The sequence below is a fragment of the Aotus nancymaae genome, unplaced genomic scaffold (assembly GCF_030222135.1).
Source record: "Aotus nancymaae isolate 86718 unplaced genomic scaffold, 86718_ANA_hifiasm-v0.15.2.pri h1tg000003l, whole genome shotgun sequence".
NCBI classification, from domain to species: Eukaryota; Metazoa; Chordata; class Mammalia; order Primates; family Aotidae; genus Aotus; species Aotus nancymaae.
In genome coordinates, this window is record NW_026988414.1 from 8,293,854 (window position 1) to 8,316,212 (window position 22,359).

At 42.1% G+C, this 22,359-nt stretch overlaps 1 protein-coding gene across 7 annotated transcripts in view; it reads left to right on the forward strand.

The window, feature by feature from the left end:
* DENND1A (DENN domain containing 1A) overlaps window positions 1–22,359 on the forward strand; it is a 536,105-nt gene that overhangs the window by 227,836 nt on the left and 285,910 nt on the right. The window lies entirely within an intron of this gene.

Below are 22,359 nucleotides of genomic sequence, written 5' to 3' on the forward strand. Positions count from 1 at the left end.
CTGCTGGGGAGCGAGTCTAAGGGCTCTGCAGAGCTAACTATTTGGTGGTTAGACTCATGTTGTAAAACACAGGAGAAACAACTTTAGTAGTCTGTACCCTAGGACGTTTTTAAATGAAATTATATAATGTTGGTCCACTGACTTAATCCTCCTCTGCCTTGCTTTTTCCATCTGAGAAGAGCGCTAAGTTAGAGCTTTGTCTCTGAGTAAAATGCCCTAAAAAGTTAGTGTTGCCCAGTGAGCAAAATCATATCTAGTGATGATTTGGAAAGTCACTAAGGGGGCAGTACTACACTGATGGTGTAGCTTTGAAGCTAGAGAGACTTAGGTTCAAATATAACTCTAAACCACGTGTAGTTTACCAAATGATTTCAGACAAATTTCCTGAGTCTTTTTGAGCTCTGGTTTTCTAATGACTTGGAATATAAAACAAGCACACACTTACCTGTAAGCAAGGGATCTCTTCTCATGACTCCTTGCTTTGTTCTTTGGACGTTTCCCCACCTTATTTGGGCTGTGATTTTGTAGAAGAATCAGGGTCCTCTACTTCTCCACACCCCCAATATGATCTAAGGCTTCTTTCCTCTAATGAGCAACTTATTTCTGCTTATTCCTTATGATACGGTAACGATAGAGTTACATCTTTTTAGTTCTTACCTTCTGTTATCTGCTGGTCTGTCTATCTTTTGCGTTGTCTTTACCTGTTATTGACAGCAAAAGTGGCCTAAGTGAGATAGGAGGTCATGTCTGAATTTGTGGAGTTGTTTTTAAACAGCCTAAAGATTGTGTTTATATTTAGAATTTTTTTTTCACTTAAGGCTTATGTACCATTAGTGTTAGGATGAACAACAACAACAAAAGCATAGCAGCTCTAATAATCTCTCCAGTACACCTTGTGTAACTCCCTGACTTCTGGGGTTCCTGGTTTTTCACACTGAGGCTTCAGGAACCCTGGAAACTCACTACAGAAGGGGAGAGGGAGGAAGGAAGGAAGAGCGAGACTGTGAAGTAACTCAAGAATGGAAAACCAAATATCGTATGTTCTCACTGATATTTTGGAGCTAAGGTATGAGGTCGAAAAGGTATAAGAATGATACAGTGGACTTTGGGGACTTGGGGGGAAGAATGGGATGGGGCAAGAGATAAAAGACTGCAAATACGGTGCAGTGTAGACTGATCGGGCGATGGGTGCACCAAAATCTCACAAATCACCTCTAAAGAACTTGCTCCTGTAACCAAATACCACCTGTACCCCAATAACATGTGGAAAAATAAAAATAAATCAATTAAATTCTAGAGCAAAAGAATTGGAGAAAGATAGCTGGTGGGTAGAATAATATGGGAAAATGTACTTTTTTTTTTGTATGACTAAAGACACACTGATTTTTGCCTAGAGAAACCTTTGTTTAAAATGGTTTTTAATGCAGGGAAAAAGTGGAGTATGGAACCTAGGTTGGGATGAAATAAATATGCATGTGTGCATTTTCTTTTCTCCTCTTAAAATGGCAAGCAAGGTATCTGGGGAACAGATATACTCTGCAAATGGATCTTCACCATGTTTGAATTTGGGGATTACTCTTAATGCAAAAGAAATGCCCCCTTTTATGGTTTATATACCTCTCATTTCCATTCAAATTTAACTGGCACTAGTGGCAGGTATTTTGTAAGATGTGGCTGATACATAGCACCTTACAAAGTTTATTTTGAGTGATCAACACAGGATACTGGTGAGTAGAGACCTTTTTAGTTGTGTGGTTCTTATTTCTTTATTTTCCTCTGTCCGATCTAACTAAGCTTGAGAGGACATGATGTGGATCAGATTACCATAGTAATTTAGAAAGGAACACGCTCTATCCCTGCCTCTTCGCTGTCTAATGAGTTCATGTAAAAAATATATCAAAAGAAATTCTCATTGCAGAATCCTCACATTTCAAAGGGGAGTATATTTATTATGAGAACTGCTGATTCATTAGGAATGCTTCCTAATTCGAACAGCGACAGCTGCTTCTGGTTAGAATCAACTCTGTCTCCTCTTTGTGCCCTGTCTCTCCAAAGGGATGTTAAATTTTGGTTTAAGACTTTATCTTTCGCTTTTTCTCTCTCACTCTTTCTTTCTCCAGTTGTAATGCTTTATTCTTCTCAGTGTTCATAGGATTTGAACAACCTACTGTACCAACTCTGCACCTTTAAAAATGACTTTCCTTAAGATTATAAATCCTAACAAAACTCTTCTGATAATGTGTTTTGTTTGCATTCACAGTGGCAGTGGAGTGTATTGTACAGCAGCAAAGAAAAAAGTTGAGACACCTTGTAGTCGTGAATTCTAAGTGCAGTAATTTAAAGTGCAGGCAGCATTTCAGAAACTGCCATTGTCCATTAAGTGAAACCACTGTATTAACGTATCATAGCATGCTGTTCTAATCACTTTTCTCCAAATACCAGCTTTTGAAAGAAACATGGCTGTGTTTTTTTTATACAAAATCTGAAATCGTGTAATTGAATGGCTTGGCAGAATAGGTAAATGAATGTAGCAACATGCATTCAAATATGTCTCTTGGGTTTGTAATGAGCTGATTGAAGTTCACAGTTGTAAAACTTGCCATTTTATTTCCTGATTTTACATTCTGGACCCAGACAAAGGTGCCAGGTTTTTTTGTGTGTATTAACAGAAAAAGGAAGAAGAAAATTGTTCATAAAAATCAGGTTGCCTTTTCTGGGCATCACTATTGGATTCTGTGTTCCAGTAACTTTTATTCAACTGTCCTTCTATAAAATAAAGCATCTTCTAATGTGACCATTTCTATTTAATTTTAGAATTATTAACTGCCTCTAGTAGGGCTGAAAGAAATTCTGTCATGTTGGCTGGGATTGGTAGTCTGCCACGGATGTGTGCCCACACTAGTATGAGAGAATTGTTGCCTATGCACACTTCTCTCATAGCATTAATCCTACTAATTACACTTGTTGATTTACAAGTCTGAATTCCCCACTAGACACTGAGCTTCTTGAAACTAGAGATTGTATCAGATTCACCTGTTAGCCCCGGGACCCAGCAGAGGACCTCACAGTCAGTCAATGGTTCGTGACCAGTGAGCTATAGAATGCTGTATTAGGGTTCTCTAGCGGGACAAACTAATAGGAGATATATATATATATAAAATATATATATAATATATATATTAGTTTATTAAGTATTAACTTACATGATTACTAGGTCCCACAATAGGCTGTCTGCAAACTGAGGAGCAAGGAGAGCCAGTCAGAGTCCCAAAACTGAAGAATTTAGAGTCTGATGTTCAAGGGCAGAAAGCATCCAGCAGGAGAGAAAGATGTAAACTGGGAGGGTAGGCCTCTCTCTCTCCTTTTCACAGTTTCCTGCCTGCTTTATATTCATTGGCAGCTGATTAGATTGTGCCCACCAGATTAAGGGTGGATCTGCCTTCCTCAGCCCACTGACTCAGATGTTAATCTCTTTTGGCAACACCCTCACAGACATATCCAGGATCAATATTTTGTATCCTTCAATTCAATCAAGTTGACAGTATTAACCATTACAAATGCTAAGCCAAATGGGTGTTGGTGTAGATACCAAAATGTGCAGCAGACAAAAAGATCATCCAGCTTTGGAGCTAAACAGACATAATTTCAAATCCTGGTTAAGTAAGAGACTGGGAATTGCTTATGGAATGCAATTGAGATGTTGATGTTTTAGGACAGTTCTAGATAATAAAAACAGCAACTGCAGTAGTATACATTCAGACAAGAGAAATCATGTGCTTTTGGTAGGAGATAGGGCAGAACAGGAAAGGACAGAGTAATATTGGGAGATTGCCATTCACTGGGCACAGAAAGATCTACTTCTGGGTTTGTCGGGATGTCCTTTAGGCTCTGCAGATGTGTGGCTCTAGGTAAGTCCTTATATTCTCTGAGCTCATCTTTCTTCTGCTACAAAATGAGAGAGTTGAACACTTAGAGCAACTGGCTCTCCCCCTTCCTTTGCCTCACCTGGTTGGGCTAGGTGACAAACAGCCTGGATTCTACCTTTTCTGTTCAAGGGGCAAACCCTTAGCACCACTCACGGTATTATGGCCAGACCTCTGGGGTGGCATGATTTCTTAGCTAGGGAGAGAACTTGGCATAATATGGAGGTTCTCAACCCCAGCTTACATAGACAGACTTGGTTTATTTCACTCATTTGTGAGATGTTTCACAAATAATTTGTTAGTATTAAATAATATAGCTAATGAGATTTATGGATGATACACTGTTTTGATACATTAGGTGGACTGGAGGCATTCCTATAATACCTCTCACTTGACATGGAGTGGCAGCTGGCACCACGGAGTTGTGATACATGGGCATGCCCATGGAACTATGTTACCATTAAAGCTTGCCCTTCATTGGTCAGCAGTCAGGGAAAAAAGCTAAAATATACACTATGGCTTCAAAGATCATCATAGAAGCCAGACTCAAAAGGCTATGTACTGTATTATTCCATTTCTATGATGTTCTGGGAAAAAAAAAAGAACTATGGGAATAGGAAACAGATCAGTGGTTGCCAGGGCTGAGATTTGGGGAAGCAAGGTTCACCACAAAGGAGGCAGCACAGGCAAGCTGGGTGGGGTGTGATGGAAGTGTTCTATACCTTGTTTGTGGTTGTTACACCAATGTGGGTGTTTGTCAAAAGAATGACTTTTACTGAATGTTTAAGAAGTGAATTTTTAAAAGAGATGGTGGGAAGGACAGGTGGAAAACAGATGATCTCAGTATAGTGTGGTAATAGATACTTGGTAAGGGGGATTCGGTTGGATGGGGCACAAACAAACATTTGGGGGCCCTGGACATGTTGTATATATTCATTGTGGGTGGTGGTTACACAGCCGTATGCAGTTACAAAATTCATCTATATGTACACAGAGAATGGGTGGATTTTATTTTATATAAACCATAATTCAAAGTTGATTTTTAAAAAAGAAAAAGGATCATGAGCTTTGGAATCAGAGACCTTACTTCAAATCTTGACCATTTCTTTACTTGCTTGGTGATCTTGAGCAATTCACTTCATGTCTCTGAGCCTTAGTTTCCTCGTCTGTACATTATGGCTGAAAATACCCATCTCACAGAGCCGAGGTGAGAAATAGAAACAATGCCTGATGGAGCTAAGGTACCAGAAATTTTCGTTTTCATCCCATAAATGGCTCAGAGCACAGAACTGGTCTTTAAATTGACTAAAGCTGCACTATTTTGGAGTCATAATAAAAGTTAAGTTCAGACATTTGTGAAAGGTAAAAATGTTAACATCCATATGTTCGTTTAATAATAGCTCTTAGAATCTTAATAGCATTGTTGTCTTTTATATCACTATAGCATGCTAAATCTTCTAGGGTTAAGTCTTACTTAATTATTTAAGAATAATATACGTTGTTCCTTCAGTCAGGAAGGCACAAGGAAGTACTTGTAGCGTTAACTCGGAAAGAGTCATTCATTGAGGAATGGTTGAAAAAGTACTAGTGACACATTTATGATCCCCATCTTTTTTTTTTTTAATTTGCTTTCATTCTGTCTTTGAAATGAAATCTTTATCTTGTGTTAAGTGAATAAATATTAATTTTAGAAATCCCTATTGGCCCAGCCCACTCTTTTGTGACTGACACAATCTTAAAAGTAATTGGAAAGAAAAATCTGTGTGTTTATGGCACTCAACATTTTAAAATCATTCAAAATGTGGTTGAGAACCATTCTTTCTCCTAAGAGAATAGACATCTACCTAACAATCATAATAGAAGCTATTTTTGAGTGTCTGCTATGTTTTGTGAACTGTTATAAGCACTTTGTGTTATTTTGCTTAATTTGTTCCATACCACCACCTTGTCAGGTAAACAGGAAATATGGCCCTTTTGCTGAGGAAAGTGGCCTTGGAGAGTTGAAGGAACAGCTCTCAGGAGAGCCTGCTCTCAGGGGAGAACCACACCTGCTGCTCTGGATGGTCCAGCTCCCCTCCTCTGCTGCCATGTCTCACGATGGACACTGCTTCTGAAGGAAGCAGGCAACCTTCTGCCTAACATGTCCAGGCCAACCTTCTGCCTGACAGGAGCTCCTTGGTTAGCTCTCTTCTCCCAGAGTCAAATCTGTTTTAAAAATTTTATTTAGTAAGTAAAAGAGCACTGACAGAGGCCCTCATTTTTGGAACCTCATTCTTCCTTGAGGACTTTCACAAGCCACACTGGTTTAAAATTTTTTAGTTTATCTGGTTCCAGACTCTCCTCCTTCTAAAGCATTCTTTTACAAAAACACAACTGATCAGGCCTGTCCTCTGCTGAAAACCCTTCTTTGATTTCAGGAAAAGAGTTAAAGTCTATGGTCCAGCATGTAAATTTCTTAGACGCCAGGCTCTTTGGACTGCTCTAGTTTCATCTCTGCTACTGCCAAAGATCCTCTCTCCACCCATCCCCACCTCAAAAAAAAAAAAAAAAAATCACACAAAGAAACACCCTTCTCTACCTTTACTCTGGGATCCAACCACCCTCAGCCATTTGCAGTTCTTTGTTTCTGTGCCTCCGTAATTTTTGGTTTCCTCCAGACGGAGGTGTGCCTCTCTTTCATCCAGTTCCTCTTCCTTGCTTAGTCAAGACCGCAGTCTAGTTGAGATGTCCTTCCTTGGTGCTGGCACAGCTCTTTGCCGACCTGTGTTGCAGCGTCCTCACGTAGCATTGTGATCCATCCTTTACAGGTCTCTTTCCCAAGAAACTTAGAGTTCCTTGAGGACAGACAGCACCATGTCCTGTTCATTTATTTATCCTAGCTGTCCAGGACAGCGCTGGCATGCATCTGTGCTTACTAAATGTTTGTATGAATGATCCAGCCTTGCAGATTTGGCCTTAAAATCTAACAGGGAAAAAAATAGATTCTGACCTCTCTTTTATTCCCTCTCAACTAAGAGTGACCTTAGATAAGGGAGGGTCTCTTTCTTCCTGAGCCTGCCAGGGTTTATTGAGACTGACTGTACCCACATTAAGGAAAGGTCACTGAAAACCTTATTAGCTCACCACCCTTGCCCTGGAACTGAGATCCATGATAAGCATGGCACAGGAGGAAGAGCATGAGGCTCTGGTGTGACCAGTTTGTTAAAGAGTACAAACTTCCTCTTCATCCAGAGAGCCCATTTTGGAACTAGGTCATCACAGTCATTAAGCTCACTTACAGAAGCAGGAAGGCTGTTGCTTCTTCATTCTGTTCTCCCTGACCAATCCACCTCTTTTTTTTTTTTTTTTTTGAGACGGAGTTTCGCTCTTGTTACCCAGGCTGGAGTGCAATGGCGCAATCTCGGCTCACTGCAGCCTCCGCCTCCTGGATTCAGGCAATTCTCCTGCCTCAGCCTCCCGAGTAGCTGGGATTACAGGCACGCGCCACCATGCCCAGCTAATTTTTTGTATTTTTAGTAGAGACGGGGTTTCACCATGTTGACCAGGATGGTCTCGATCTCTTGACCTCGTGATCCACCCGCCTTGGCCTCCCAAAGTGCTGGGATTACAGGCGTGAGCCACCGCGCCCGGCCCCCCAATCCACCTCTTTAGCCATTCGGCAAGACCACTTGGACGTTGGTAGGCAGGGGAGAATCATACCTGTGGCTGTTTGTTTTTTAAAGAAAGCAAAAGAGGGGGATAGTTTTATTAAGAGTCAATAAAAATAATACAGTGTGTGTGTGCACATGTGTGTAGAACGTTTGAAGAATATAGGAAAACACAAAAATTAAAATGAAAAAATCATTTGTATCTATTATAGAGCCTGCTTTTATATCTAAATGTATTGCAAATGTTTTTCCATGTTAAATATTTTTCTATAGTCTATTAATGAATATATAATATTTCATCATTTTGATAGTTCATAATATATTGTAATCATTCTATTATATATTTAGGTTGCTTCGAAGTATTTTTAATTATGAATAACACAGTACTTAACAGGCAATTTTTTTTCTTAAATTTTAAGGCACTACATGCTCAATACATAAACTGTAGAAAACACAGAAAAGAATACAGAAGAAAAAGATTATCTTCAATCCCATAATCTAGAAATAACCATGATTTATCTTTTCTTCTAGTCTTTCTAGGAGCATATATGATTGTATATGATACATAGTGGTGTATACCCTTTGTTTTTTCTTCTTCTTTTTTCCCTCCCTCCTTCTCTCCCTCCGTCCTTCTATCCTTTCCCTTCCTCCTTTTCCTCCCTCCTCTTCCTCCCTCCTCTTCCTCCTCCTCTTCCTCCTTCCCTCCCTCTCTTCCTCCTTCCCTCCCTCTGTTCCTCCTTCCCTCCTTATCTTCCTCCTTCCCTCCCTCCTTTCTCTCCCTCCCTCCTCTCCCTCTCTCCTTTTTCTCCCTTCTTTTCCTCCCTCCCTCTCTCCTTCCTTCTCTCCTTTCCCTTCTCTTTTTCCTTTTCTTTTTTGGTACAGACTCTTGCTCTGTCACCCAGGCTGGAGTACAGTGGTGTGATCTTGTCTCACTGGAACCTCCACCTCTTGGACTCAAACCATCCTCCTACCTCAGCACCCTGAGTAGCTGAGGCATACAGGACTACAGTGACTACAGGTGTGAGCCACCACAGCCAGCTAGTTTTTGTATTTTATGTAGTGACAGGGTTTCCCCGTGTTGCCCAGGCTGGTCTCAAACTCCTGGGCTCAAGTGACCTACCCATCTTGGCTTCTGAAAGTGCTGAGTTTACAGGCATGAGCCACCACACCTGGCCATTCTTTTCCATCTGTATTACTTTATGGACATTTTCTCATATGCTTAAAAATAATCTAAAATACAATTTTCTGTTGCCTGGATTTGCTGTAATCTACCTCGCCATTCTCTTAGCACATGTTTAGAGAAGTGTATGTGTTGTGCTATTATAAGTAATAAAAGAACTACCATTGAAAATACAAAAAAAAGTCACAATAATTAATACTGGTAAAAATGTAGTAAAAATGATTCATGCATACATTTTTCTGGCCTTTGTTTTAATTTTCTACTTTTCGTAGTAACTCATTAAAAGGCAAGCTTTCTGCACTCTTTCTTTTTTTTTTTTGAGTTGGAGTCTTGCACTGTTGCCCGGGCTGGAGTGCAGTTGTGTCATCTTGACTCACTGCAACCTCCGCCTCCCAGGTTCAAGCAAATATCCTGCCTCAGCCTCTCAAGTAGCTGGGATTATAGGCACCTGCCACCATCCCCAGCTAATTTTTGTATTTTTAGTAGAGCCAAGGTTTTACTGTGTTGACCAGGCTGGTCTCAAATGCCTGACCTCATAATCCACCAGCCTTGGCCTCCCAAAGTGTTGGGATTACAGGTGTAAGCCACTGCACCCAGCCCTGCACTCTTTCAATCCTATGTGAGTTTATGAATTTATATCAGAGGTCAGGTATGGTGGCTCACACCTGTAATCCCAGCACTTTGGGAGGCCAAGGCAGATGGATCACTTGAGATCAAAAGTTCGAGACCAGCCTGGCCAACATGATGATACCCTGTCTCTACTAAAAATACAAAAACTAGCTGGGCATGGTGGCATGCACCTGTAATCCCAGCTACTTGGGAGGCTGAGGTGAGAGGATCACTTGAACCTGGGAGGCAGAGGTTGCAGTGAGCCAAAATCATGCCACGGTACTCCAGCCTAGTAAACAGAGCGAGATACTGTCTCAAGAAAAAATAAAAAAGAATTTACATCAGAGAGACCTATTTACATCAGAGAAATGTATTTCTGCCAGGAGGTTTGCTGACTGAGCATCTTTTCTCTAAAATTTAGTTTTTAGGATTTCTGTTTTGAAAATTATAAATATAGCTATATTTTGAGGGAATTTTTAAACAACAAATTTAGGCTTTTGTAACATTATGGACTCTTTTCTTGGCTTACAATAAAGCAATGCCATCTGTACAAAGGTTATTTTAAAAATTGGGAGTGGCTGAGGATAGGAGTTCCATCAGGGTTTCAACAGAGAATGACCAATGGCATTTTATGTTGTAGCTTTGGGTGCCTTGTCACGGATTCCCAGCTCTTCAGCCTGCTTGTGTTTGAGATCCTCTGTTCTGTTGAAAGGCTCATTTGAGGAACTTGCCTATCACATGCTGTGGCTGCTGTGTGGTTTTGGTGCAGAAGGAATGCACACCATACCTCTTTTCAGGGCGGCCCAATCATTACTTATCACATTTTCCAAGTTCTGTGCTTGCTTCTTGCCTCTATCACATCATTCCTAACGCCATAATGATTTCTTGTATAAATCTAAACCAGGGACCAACTTTAGTGGAAGTAATGCTATATTCGACTCTCTACTCAGTGCCTGACATATATATTAGGCAATGAATGAGTGAATGAATGCTGTCTATAAAACAAATGAGCTTAATTATTATCTCATTTTGGCTTAGAGAATGAATGAGTGAATGACTACTGTCTATAAAACAAATGAACTTAATTATTATCTCATTTTGACAACATCTAATCAAATGTAAAGTATAAGCACTGTCTGACATACACTTTACTGAAACCATTCCCAGAGAGTTTTTTCAGAGAGTACTTGCCTGGTATAGGAAGTCACAGAGAACTGGATTTGACCTTGATCTACTTTGTGGCTGTGTGACTCTGAGCAAGTTACTTAGCCTTTCTTTGCATCAGTTTTGCCATTTGGTATCTGGGGATATAATGGTACCTACTTAGAATTACAAAGAGCAAATAAGCAAAGGCATGTAAAGCTCCTGGCATTTGATAATTCCGGAATAAAGAGTGGTCTCTACCACTATTAGAATATTTGCCACTCTACTTCTAATACTTTGATCAGTTTGGTGCACAACAGTCAATGTGCTTGGACCTAGGTGGATCTTGTAGTTGTACTTGAATAGATTAAATCTTCTTCAGGGTTGCTGAACTTCCATGTAATTAATTGTGTACAAAGAAAGAATTTTGCTTCCCTCAGCCTGACCCAGGTCTGCTGCAAAATTAGATAGCCGTGGAGGTTTTCCTCAGAGTAGGAGAATCTGGTGGGCCAGACAGAATCCTGTGGCAGAATGAAGCAAGAAGAAAGGCTGCTTGCCTTGCACAAACTCCTGCTTTACCACCCTCAAACCCCTCGGTTTCATTTTCAGAAACATTTTGGGAAAAACTTGGTAAAAGAGTTGCTTCGTCACTAAAGGTAACTTGAGAGCAGACCAATTTCTGGTCTGTCTTTGTTGCCAGCTCTCTAGTTGAAAGCTTCTACTTCGTACCCAAAGGAGGCTTTGAACATCAGCTGTCTGGAACAATCTCTGGCCTTATCGCTTATTTTAATGTTCCTTGCACAGGGTCATTCTTGGATGTGGTGCTCTGGGCAATCTCACCCCAGAATGCTTCCCTTCCTTTATTTAACCTCTGACCTGTGAAAACAAGAGTTAATCAAGAGTTCTAAGGTGGCTAAGAGGAAGGGGAAGTGTTTGGTTACAAATTAAATATGAACAAGTCATAAGTCATAAATCCCCAGTAGTGCCACCAGTTGTGTGTCTCAAGTTGCATATGGTACAGAGTGTTTGGGTTATAAATTCAAGTTCAGAGCTCTCTGATTGCTTGGGGGTAGGCGTGAGGTTCATTTTATTTTGGCCTAAAAATCTGCCTTTTAAAACGTTTCTTTTATTGGACTAGCTTCATTCATATCCTACTTTCTCTGTGTGCCTGTCTCTCCTTCTTCCTTTCTTTACCTGCCTGCCTGCTTGTGTTGATTGGTGTGCTGTTCTGTGAATTGAGACAGAACTGCTTCCCTGAAAGAAGTTAAGCATATGGAAAAAGTTGCCAAGGAAAGGCATTGAAGCATAGAGCGTAAATGGGTTTAAGAGACAGCCAGACACTTTTATAGAGAGATTTGCGATTGAATGATATAACATTCAAGCAGAGATCTGGGGTGGAAATGAACTTAAATGAGTACTATTTGTGGAAAGCTGATGCCCTGTCTAATCTAGCATTTCCTTAATTGTCACCATAAGCATACATTTAAAGCTTTATACTTTAAATTAAAAAAGGCAACACAGTCTGTTTAAGAATCTAAGACATAGGCCATAGTTTTTCTAGAAAAAGTTCTTAAAAATATGCATTTAGGGTATAGCAGAGGTATTGGGTCTTGACATGAAGCACTGGAAACTTAAAATACTATTCTGCCGTGTTTGATTAAAACATTTTAAATTGAGCTATTTATATTTGTGTTTCTGAATATAACATGTACACTAATTCCTGAAGCAATAAAGAGCTGACACATGACTAGTGTCCCTGGAGCTGGCAAAGTAAGAAAACACGCTGAATTGTTGGGAGGCAGCCAGAGTTAGATTGCTCAGAACACTTGGAGCCGAGGGGCTTTTGGAGGCGAGTTTTCCTTTATCTTACCAAGCACTACAGTAAGAACCACAAGGTAAGGATTTTATATCCTAATCTCAGGATTGATCATTGTATGTGATCATACAACTATTTTATTGTATTGTTTAGAGCAGGTCAGACTTAGAAATCATACTGGACTGGTTTTGTGTCTGATCTGTGGTTTTAGTAGCTGTGTCATCTTAGGGAAATCATTTCACTGAGACTCAATTTTCTCATCTGTAAAATGGGATAATCATTCATCTCACAGAGTTATTTAGGGTAATATTTCAAAGCACCTAACACTTGATACATAGTTCCCCCCCTTACTGTATTAGCTTCTACTCCCTGGCCCTAAAATGAGATTAATATCAAATAGCATCTGACTGGAATAATTGATTTTTTGTTTATTACTGCAAGTAGGACAGGGCTCCTTGTATAGCCATTTCTTCCTTTTGTTGTTTTATTTTCTGGTAGAGACAGTGTATTTCTTAGGCTATGAACGCTCCAGTAGGATGGGCTTTGGTTAGAACCTCGCTAACCCATTACATTATATTACAGTAGTAATTTAAGGCATGAAATAAGATACTCTGAATGGGAAAAGTCTTGCAGGTGTGTGAATACAGGAGTAGGCAGCATCATAAACTCTCTTAGGAAAATGATGAAAGGCCTGTGTGCTCACCCTGTCTGGGCTCAGTGGAAAATATTGAGAATTACACTGAATTGTCAGTGCAGTTGCCATTATTCCAAAGATCTCATGTTACCAACACTTCACCGGTGATAACAGAAAAGTGCCTCTGTGCTTTCCTCCTGAGCAATCTCCTTCAATCAAAGTAATGCTGTCATAGAAAAAGAGATGACAAATCCACTCTCTAAAAGCAACAATTATTGAATACCCATCAAGAAAGAAAAGAGCCTTGTTTCCAAAATCAAATCCAAGTGTATGTTTGGGTAGATTTATATAAGCACAGATGTTTTATGGGAGTTTTTGGTGTTTTTTCATTATGCAAATTAATATTTCTACTCATTCAGTACATACAATATATTTTCCTGCATAGATATAATAGGTATCACAATGGGATGTTAATTATGGACATAAATCAGAGATTCTTTAGCTTAGCTGAATATCATAATCAATTTACAGTTTGGGATTAGCAGCTGTGAGCAAAGCAGAATGCCCAGACTGGGCGAGACTGGCCTAGAGCTCCCAAAGGGGATTGTGTTTTTCTCTTATTTAGGTTTCTTTGACTTTTGATCTTATCAAAGAGTTTGGTATTATCAGGGTGAAACAAATTGTACTCAGTTCCAGGCAATGTGGTAGGTGCATTTACATATGTTTCAGCCTCAAAAGAACCATGTGAGGGTAGATATTATATCTCCATTTCACATATAGGGAAGGAAGAACATGGCTCAGGCCACAGCCGGTAAGTAACAGAGCTGGTACTCAAACCCAGGTGGGTCTCCTGACTTTGCAGTGTAAAGTTGATCAGTGAGGTGTTGCTTCCTCTTTGTGAAACTCTATCAGAGCACTGACCCATTGCTGCTGACAGTTATCTGCCAGTGTGTCTGCTTTCCTCTTTAGACTGTGAGCTCCCCAGATTCTGAGATGTGGGCCTTACTCCCCCATGTACCTAGCAGAGGGCCAGGCATATACTGGTGGGTCTTAATAAGCATGGGAGAATGACCGGGCGTGGTGGCTCATGCCTGTAATCCCAACACTTTGGGAGGCCAAGGTGGGTGGATCACGAGGTCAAGAGATGGAGACCATCCTGGCCAACATAGTGAAACTCCGTCTCTACTAAAAGTACAAAAAAATTAGCTGGATATGGTTGTGCACGCCTGTAGTCTCCAGCTGAGGCAGGAGAATTGCTTGAACCCAGGAGGCGGAGATTGCAGTGAGCCAAGATTGTGCCACTGCACTACACAGCCTGGGCGACAGTGCAAGACTCCGTCTCAAAAAAAAAAAAAAAAAAAGGCATGTGGGTAGATGCCATTGATGCAACATCTGAAAAATGAATGATCTAGAAACGAATGTGGTGTTCAGACTGGAAACATCTTCTCAATTTTAAATTCTGTAGAAATGTTAATCAAAGCTAAATGCGGTTATCTCAGGAAGGTGAGGTGTGCTTTTCCCTTAGGGCGGAACCATGTATAACCTTGCTGCTAAGGTTGTGGTTTGAGAATTGTAGACCAGCACACATGAGTGGTTTCTGTTGTGCTTAAAAGTGAGAATGATTATTGGCTGAATATAACAGGGAAGAAGATATGTCTTATAGAAGGCAGTGCAGTTAGGAGCCAGGTCTTCCTTCCTTCCCATCTTGTATTAGGAGGGAGAGGGGAAGAAATGAGAAGTATAGGAGTGGAAGAGCTCATGTGAAAGCTTTTTCTCTTTGGTAAGTTTGGGGAGAAGAGTGGGACAAACCGGTTAGGGACAGAAGAGGAAGGAAAAATGTTTGGAGCAGACTGGAGGGGCTGGGCAACAGGAGCCCTGTTGCACTACAGATTGGAGGATTCTTGAACAATTTTAAGGGCTCACATGTGCTTGAAAAATTAGGTGTTCAGATGATTATAATCAGCCTGGTTTTGTGACGTTTTTCCATAGCAATTGAAATGGAACAAGAAGAGTAGATGGTAGTTTACTTGTGTTGGGGAGATGGGCAAGGGGCGGGGAATCTTGTTTGTGAGTATTCCTTGGTCTACTTTGAATATTCACTTGCTCTATACTCATTATTTATTCCAGACTCCAGCAGGACATTGGCAGGAATCGTTTTTTAAAAACTGGGTCATTTTCCAAACCCAAATGCTGCATGCTAAATTTAGATCCCCACCTCCCAGCTAGAGTTGGTTGACTGTTACTCTATAGCTCTAGTGGTATTTAATGGCCTTAATAGAACCTATAGAGATGAATTATGTCTGTCAAGGGAAGCTATGATTTACTGAATGTCTCACATGTGCCAGGAATAATTAGGGATTAAACAGTCAATACACAGTCACCATCTTTGCTTCCATGGAGTTGACACCAATGGAGAAGACAGAAAAGCCTGTATTATAAACAATGGTGAGTTTGAATGTAGAGAAAGCCCAGGAGGTTTTCATATTCTGGGAATAAAATGCATCTGTTTAAATGGGGACCAAAAGTTCATAGTAAAAATGAGGAAAAGGTTAGGATTTTATCTAGAAAAAGTGAACCTAGAATTTGGAAAATAAATTTACCTCAACAAAATCTGTCTCTTAATTCCAACAGTGTGTTTATGTCAAGTATTGTGGGGGAGAGGAGGTTATAATTTTTCTGACTTAATAACACTTCATAGTTGACTTTCACAGCATAATCATAAAAGGAGTCATTTTTTCCAAAAGTATTTGAGGACTTCAGTTTCCCAAAGGTCTCTTTTATCCTTTGATATTGAAATTATTTTCTTTTGATGTGACTGTTGTGTTACTATCCTTGTTTTTCTTGATTTTTCTCTTCATGACTTGTTAAGTGGTCTAATACAGCCAGGTCTTCATTTGTCGATGACTTTGCCTCAACTCTGAGTGGGTATCCAGTGTGTCCAACATGGGCTTCAGAAAATCCATCATCCTTTGCAAGAGTTGTAGTTTTACTTTGTGGCTAGTTTGCATTTTATTATAGATATTTGGCTGAGATACAGAGACAGGAGCAGGGATAGATGCTGGGTGAAACTGGAAGGCTGAAGATGGGACATATTGTCTGGAAACTGAAAGGGTGGAGAAGGGATGTGTTGTTTGAAGCAGTCACATTGTTGGTGAGTATTTTCCTCTTATAACAGCTTCTGTTTTCTTATCCATTCTGGTTGACTGCACAGTATGAGGAATTCTTGTAGAGTTCCGGAGAAGCCTCTGACCCAGACACCAGGAATCAAAGAGAGCTTCCCAAAGCTGAGATCGGCAAGATGGACTCTCATGTCCATCAGGTACATTAGCAGGTAGTGTATATCTTCATAGAGGAAGAATCTGAGCTTTTGGAAGACTGCTTTCCCGAGGTGTCACATCTAGAAAGGAACAGAACTAAGATTCAAACTCGGGGTTACCAGATTCAAGCCTGTGTTCTCCCCAGCATATGCCATGCTGCTCTGCTTTTTAATATTGGGGGAGGGGATTGATTTTTTTTTTTTTAATAGGGAAGCTTTAAATACTGAGTGCTTAACAGGTTTAACCAAGGAATGCTTTGCCATTGGATACATGTTGGCAAAATCTGCTGACAGAAAGGGATGCCTCTCTTCAAGTATTCAAGATGGAATGTCAGGAGCTCCTCAAACAGTAGAAAGTCACCAAAAACAAATGAAAGACCCAGTGTCATGTTACTTTTCTTAAACTCATCAGTCCCAACATGCACAGAAGTGGCCCTGCCACAGTCTTCCCCAGGGAGGCAGTACTTTATTGTATCATCTATTTTAATGGTACCTGAGTGTCACATTTTAAAATTTTATTGTAAATTACTTTTATTCTTATTTCTCTTTTGTTGGAGAGCCAGAGCATTATTTTGGTTTTGTGAATGGCTAGATTACATTAAGATTTTGTTTTTAGGATAGCAAAGCAGACACTAGTTCTGATAAGGCTGAAATAAATCCACTGGGTTCTACTGAGGTCAAGATGAAGGGAAAGAATTACTTCCCACCTAGTTCCAAAGCCATCACTCATGCACTTCCTTCCGCCTGTCATGCAGATTTTATCAGTGGGAGCCCCTCCTCACTGGCTTTCCTGTTCTATTGATATGTCTTGTTCATGTACTGAGCACTGCTTTTTTTTTTTTTTTTTTTTCCTCCTACTCCAACAGGGCATTTCCCAGCCCCAGGCCTGGAATCAGACATTTTTTTCAAGGAGCCCAGGGTCCTTTTACTGGAGAACAGTATTTAGAAACCAATATCTGGGCACTTAGTGTGCTCATTATAATTGGGCTATCCCTGCTTCCGGGCCTTCTCAGTGGCTAAAACTAGAGAATATATGTATGTACAAAGATTTGTATTTCTATTTATTTTATCTGTCTCTATTTTCCTACCTATCTATTGAACACCATGATTTTCCACAGTTACATCCAGTTCCAGTTTGACACCACAGGGTTCATTCTCATTCTTTCCCAAACCAGATTTGTAACTCTCTTCTCTGATAGTAAGATACCTGGTTCCTGTTATATATTTACCTGCTTGGTCAGTCTTGATCTGTTCCCCATTTGTAACCAGTGGCCCTCTGCTGCAGCCCCCTTCCCACACAGCACCACCCTCCTCACCCTGTTTGGACTGTGGCACCTTAGACAGAGCTGCTGCTGCCCGTTCCTATCATGGACAGCATTCTCAACCACGTGGACTCTGCCTTGCTGTCCCTATGCCCTTCGTGGAAGCCCTCCCACTCCTCAGGCTCTGACATCCCACACTGAACTGCCTTCCAGATGTTCTTTGTACTCTTCTGGGTTCTGATACCATTGCCGGTCAGCCTCTCTACTCCACATGGATACTGTCATTACCCCATGCCAGGCTCAACCCCTCCTTGCACCACTAAGTCATGAAACTCCAAGCAGGCCTCCCCCATGGAGACTCCCTCCTCATCTTGCTCAGATGCTGGCTTTCCCTTTCCAGGACCCTCATCCTGCTTGGTCCCCAGCACACAATGCCCGATCACCCCTCAGTGGGACACCCTTCTCCTCCCACTTGGACTCTAACACCTTGTACCAGGTTGCCCCTCCAGAAGGACAGCCTCCTCTCCTCACCTGAGTCTGTCATCCTGCTGTGGACCACCATTCTCCCAGGTGCCTTCCTACACTTGGTGAGCCTCTCCCACCATCCCTGCCCCTTGCTCTCTCCCATACTGATTTTGCCTGGTCCCATCTCATGACTTTGAACTGAACTAGTAGAAAGAGAAGTCGGAGAGCTCTTAAAATTTTTAATGGTTTTCCGTTTTAATACTTATGGCGAAGTGGAATCCCTTTATATTCACACTGAACTTACATAAGGCCGGTCATCCATGTGTACACAAACTCACCAGTTGGAGTGATTATTATCCCAAGTGGAGTGAGATTAAAAAAGGGAGTCCATGCTCAGTTCAGTTCAAGAGCCAGCAGCTCACCAGCTAACAGATTTAGACGTAGGATGCACTCATTCAACCTGACCCCACAACTCAGGCTAACTACTTTGTGTTTACACAGACCATGTCCACCATATTTTGAGAGCAATTGAAGGGCTTTTTCAGGGTGATTTTGACTATGGGCTGTTGCTACCATAAGTGCTGTCTTCAGAATCTCCCCTTGCCCTCCTTACAAGAGCCTGTGGGGCCCTAGGTCAGGAAGGCAGTAGGTGGAGTACACTTCTCAAGTTTAAAACTTTTTATAACCTCACATGAAATACAAGCCTCTCTATTTGACTCTCATGCCTGGGAGTGAGGTCAGAGCCTGGGACAGAGTTACCTGGGCCAGAGTGGGTGAGAAGGGAGAGAAGCCTGGATCTAGGCAGGTGTCTGGGGAGCAGGCTGTTCCCTTTTCGCTTCTCTGTCTTCTGATTGGGTCATGATGGTGCTCCATGATCACCTTCTACAGTCCAAAAGCCTAAACTAAACAAAGCACTTGGGAAAGACTTCTAGCTCCTTCCAACCAAACTGTTACTCTGTTGTGTGTGTCTCTTTCCAATAAGGACCATAGCCTTCTTGAGTGCAGGACCTTTTGTGCTACAGCCTTGGATGGAGCCCGCCACAGTCCCCACTGTGATACCCCACATTGGGGACTCAAGCCATTACACAAAGGCAGCAAGCAGAGGCGGACCAGAGATGTTCACATCCTGTTAGATGTCCAGGGTGGAGCAGCGGGCTAGAGTGTTTGTTTCCTGTCATTGGACTGGGAAGGATTGTTTATTCAATGATGACAGACACACGCAAACTGGAGTGCAGGGTCCCTGCAGCCTCACCTGCAGCCTGGCAGACTGTGCAAGCTGTTGTGGCAGCTCTAATGAAGCAGGACAGGAAACGCCGCTGGATAGAGCTCTGCTGTGAACCCTGGCCTCCCAACAGGGGAAAACAGGGGCCCTTTGAAGAAGAAGACAGCTGGGTTTTGGTTTCAAAACCTTAACACTGCCATCACTAGATACTCATCTGTCAGTGCACAGGGGACAACATGTGGGGAACAGTTGCATCCAGTCAGGCCAAAGGGAGAAAGAAATGGCTGATTTCCAGGGTAACTGCAAAATTTCTTGTGGCCAGTGGTTCTGCTTAGCTTAGCCAAATGAATTGATTTGGTGAGGCTGAGGCTGTGTGTGAGAACCAGGGTGCCATCTATAATGGGCTAAGAGCTCCTTCCCACGTCCCCTCCTTAATCCTCACAGCAGGTGACATGGAGGCTGGAGCCTCTGTGCCCAAGCCATGTTGGTCAGTAGAACCTAGCCATCCAAAACTGCTTTGATGGATACTGTAGTTCTAAACTGTCAGTTTTCTTGTAAGAATATATTTCCCCTTCTTGCCTTCCCCCACCCCTTGACTTTCAGTGGCTAGCATTAACTAGTGGTATTTTGCTTTCAGGAAAAAAAATATTTTAATCCTTGGTCGAATTTGTTTACTAAGAGTCATCTAATCTGTGCAAGAGTTTTCTTCTGAAGGGATTTCTTGTTCCTACTATAATGGCTTTTAACTCCGCCGAGGTTTATTTAACAGAATAGGAAGGGAGAAACTTATCTCCTCCCTAATCCCTCTTGAATGTTTACATTACTCTGCCAAAGTAATGCTGTGCAAAGTGGCAGCAGTCATTTGCTATGTAATAGTCAATAAGCAGCTGCCAGGGCTGATTGAAACATATTAACGTAAGTGATAATACTGTCATAGAAGTGAAAAGTTAAGTTGCTTATCAGTATATTTTGATAAGCTACTTAAATTTTACAGTAGCATGTGCTGGCTTTAGACAGACGTTAATGACAGAGGACTGTGCACTTTATCTGTTCTCTTTGTTGCCTCTCACTTCATTTATTACCCTCAGTGGCGCAGCCGGTAATCTGTACAGGGTGCTGATTCCCCTCTCCCTGGAAGGATATCACATCTGTGCACTACCTTGTGTCCATCTCTGTCTGTAATGGACTCTGTTAGCACAGCAGGGTGGATGTGACTAGGCCGGCAAGCGCTTAGTACGCTGTTTTTCTTGCTTGCTGTTTGATGTCACTTTGGAAAATTTCCTTATAGAGAACAAAGCCATTGAAAGTAAGCAGCAAAACTTCTTGGGGGTGTGGATACTTTTCAACAATCCCATAGGATGCATGTGCCCTTGCCGTCAGTCTTTGTCTGGTTTTATCTGCCCAGTAAACGCTGAGCACTGACAGTGTGCCAGGTGCCATTCTTGGCACTGGGAAGACAAAGTAAAGAAAGATAGGCTCCTTCCTCTCTGTTGGCATGTGGTCTGTTGAGAAAACAGACATGCCATTGAGGACTGCGTTGTGTGGGGAATGTTATGACCGCAGCATTCTCATGACCAGGGCAGCACAGAAAAGAGAGAATTAGGGCACATGAAGTGAGGATGGGGAGGGGGTGGGGGACCGTTAGGAGAATGAGTAGAAATCAACTAGACTAGACCACAAAAGTCGGGGATAAAAGGGCCCAGTGTATGTAAGCTCAGGCAGGCTCGAAGATGCCAGCATGTTCCCGGCATGAGTGAGGGGAGTGAGGGGAGCATGTGTTTGGGGAAGTAGAGAGAGGACAGCCACAGCAGTGGGCAAGGGTCTTGGCAGTGTAGAGCGCCGAGAGTTCATCCTAACAAATGTGGACTTGATCCTGGAGTTATGGAGCATCACTGCAGGGATTAAGTACAATGTGCTATGGAGATTTGCATTTTAGAAAAACCATTCTAAAAGTAATGACCAGGTGGCTCACACCTATAATCCCAGCACTTTGAGAGTCTGAGGTGGGCAGATCACTTGAGGTCAGGAGTTAGAGAGCAGCCTGGCCAATGTGGTGAAACCTTGTCTCTACTTAAAATACAAAAATTAGCCAGGCTTGGTGGTGCACGCCTGTAGTCCCAGCTACTCAAGAGTCTGAGGCAGGAGAATCACTTGAACCCAGGAGGCAGAGGTTGCAGTGAGCTGAGATCGCACCACTGCACTCCAGCCTGGTGATAGAGCGAGCCTCTGACTACAAAAATTATCCAGCTATGGTGGCGCATGCCTGTAGTCCCAGCTACTTGGGAGACTGAGGCAGGAGAATTACTTGAACCCAGGAGATGGAGATCGCTGTGAGCTGAGATCACACCACTGCACTCCAGGCTGGCAGCAGAGTGAGACTCAGACTCTACAAAAATTAGTCAGGCAGGGCCGGGCATGGTGGCTCACGCCTCTAATCCCAGCACTTTGGGAGGCCGAGGCAGGTGGATCACGAGGTCAAGAGATCGAGACCATCCTGGTCAACATGGTGAAACCCCGTCTCTACTAAAAATACAAAAAATTAGCTGGGCATGGTGGCGCGTGCCTGTAATCCCAGCTACTCAAGAGGCTAAGGCAGGAGAGTTGCCTGAACCCAGGAGGCGGAGGTTGTGGTGAGCCAAGATCGTGCCATTGCACTCTAGCCTGGGTAACAAGAGCAAAACTCTGTCTCAAAAAAAAAAAAATTAGTCAGACATAGCGGTGCATACCTGTAGTCCCAGCTACTCGGGAGACTGAGGCAGGAGAATCGCTTGAACTTGGGAGGTGGAGGTTGCAGTGAGCTAAGATTCTGCCACTGCACTCCATCCTGTGCAACAGAGCGAGACTCCATCTCAAGAAAAAAAAAAAAAGCCACACAGAGTGGATTGCAGGACTGAGGTCAGCAGCCAGGTTGCTCTCAGAGTAAAGGGAGCAATGGTCAGGACCTGGTGGAGGACAGTGGGGATGGAGAAGTGGAACTCATGTTGAAGTAGATAGAGAGATGATGTGGGATGGGTAGAATGTCTGTTGCAGTAACATGGACGGCTTTGGGCTCATGGGGCCTTTGGGACGACCCTTTGCAGATGCCTGCAGTGGGAATGCTGTGTGTGTGTGTGTGTGTGTGTGTCTGTGTCTGTGTCTGTGT